This window comes from Lathyrus oleraceus, chromosome 7, assembly GCF_024323335.1.
Source record: "Lathyrus oleraceus cultivar Zhongwan6 chromosome 7, CAAS_Psat_ZW6_1.0, whole genome shotgun sequence".
In the NCBI taxonomy this organism is placed as follows: domain Eukaryota; kingdom Viridiplantae; phylum Streptophyta; class Magnoliopsida; order Fabales; family Fabaceae; genus Lathyrus; species Lathyrus oleraceus.
In genome coordinates, this window is record NC_066585.1 from 85775270 (window position 1) to 85777589 (window position 2320).

Sequence of the window (2320 nt, forward strand, 5' to 3'; positions counted from 1 at the left end):
ATATCCATGAAATGACAATGATGCATGATTTGAATGTGGGCCCAATTGTGTTTGCTTTCTAATTGGTTGACTTTGACTTTGAGTTGACTTTTCTTTGCTGCCTTGACTTTTTCTTTCATGTTTGACCCTAGGCTAGTCCTAGTGGTCCTTGGGACTTATGTTGAGTTCATCTGTTTCAGGTTGAGCACAATGCTTCCAAGATCATACCAATTTGATTGATGTTTGTTTGTCTATATTGTGCTAACCTTTTGTTTTGTAGGTGACTCATGTAACTTGAGTCTTGCTTTGCACAGTTGACCTCTTGTGGTTGACTGTTTATCCATTTCTTTTGATTTTGACTGTTGACTTGTTTACTAATGAGTTTGACTTTTTTCAGGTACTTTAGTTGCCTAAGTTCTTTGAACTTGCTTGCTTTGCTTTTTAGCATTTGCTTTGAGGTATAATTACTTCTTCTTCATGTAGTCTGGAGACCCGGTCTGTTATTTGACCGGGCAAACTGTCTGAAGTCCTCCTTAAGAGGCAATGCCTGTGTTTGTTTAAATTTGTCCTAAGCAGGAAAAGTCCTTCAAGTAAGGCAATTGGTGGAAGGTAGGGATAAGCAATCTATCCCCCACTATTCAGTGTGTCCTCTCTTTGCTCCCAGTACCTGGTTGAAGCATTGAGATAAATACCCAAGATCTAATCGAGTCAATAATGTGGAGAGAGTTCCTACTTTCTGAACTCCCACACTTTCTTTGATGCTCTCTCTGATTTGAGATAGAAGCAATGAGGCACACCCCTCATCTCCTATTCATCTGCTTCACCTGAGCCCCTCAATGGCCAGGTTAAGAGCGACCTTCACCCATTACAGTGGACTTTCAAAGTCAAACCCTCTTGTGTGAGCCCCCAATTGTTTGGCTATAGAGTGTGCTGTTTGCTATTCATTGACTGATTGCTTGCTCTATGTGCATTTGCTTGCCTATATGTTATGCATTTATCACCATCAATTGTCATTAATGCATGAGCATCTCTTTTGTCTGTTTGACATCATCATTGTTGTTTACCCATTGAGGACAATTGTAAGTCCCACGAGTTGGCATTTGTTCCTATGATATGGAAGTGAGTATAAGTCCATCACATTGGCCACTCATCTTATTTTGTTGTACTGTTTGTATGTGAGGATACAATTGTAAGTCCCACAAGTTGGCATTTGTCTTCCTAGGATCATACTGTGTGTTAGAGTAAGTCCCACAAGTTGGCATCTGACACCCCTGTTTTTGCTTTCCCTATGATCATGTGTGGGGTTAACCTAAGTCCCACAAGCTGGCAGTTGACTTCCATATTTCTTCATTGTTTTCTTTTTAAGGAGATTAGTGTAAGACCATTGAGTGGCCTCTGATATCCAGTTCTGTTTTAGGAGATTGGTGTAAACCCAGCTATTGGTATCCGATATCCGCTTTTGTTTGTGAGATTGGAGTAAGACCATTGAGTGGCATCCGGTATCATTTGTTTGTTTTATCATTACTTACTTTCCATTCCAAAGGACGCACTTGAATCATCCTTTATATGATCTCAAGAAGTGAACCTCCTGAGAAGTTTTACTTTCCATCATCATTCATTCATCCTCATTATGTCCTAGAACCTTTTCACACTTTGATCTTAAACTTGACATAGACATTGTGCAAACTTCTTCATGTTTTCAAACTAAAAACCTGGACTCAAGTCCTTGACTCTTTTTTTGCAAACTCCATTTCATAATACTTCTTTTGAATCAATATTAATCATACTTTGACTCCATTTTCATAATCACAATCAATTAACTTCACTCATTCACTTGTTTTGGCTTTGTCCATTAATCTTTTCATGCATTAGCCATAGGCTTCAATTATCATTGTGGTTGATGTAAATCTTGCCTATCCTTAGTGAGTCGACAGTAAGACTTCCGTACTTCAAACAGGGCTAACCCCTCTAGTACGTCGAAGCTATCCTCGCATGGTGGATGTTGTTTTTGGTCGAGTGTTCTCCCATTGATAATGAAAAGCCTCAATGCTTGTGTTTAAAACTGAATCCACCAACTTTTGGAAATCTTTTAGCCGAACTACGGCGTTTTGATCCTTACCTTTGATGGAAGGTACGTAGGCAACGGGTTCATCCGTTCAAACCCAATAAAACTTGTACATTCTTTTCTCATCATCTCACTCCTGTTTGCACAATGCATATGTCTTAACAAATAACAATCTTTTACAACAAGTGTGAAAAGGGCTCCCTAGGAGTACCTAGGACGTAGTGGGTGCCTAACACCTTCCCATTGCGTAACTTACCCCTTACCCGGAATCTCTGA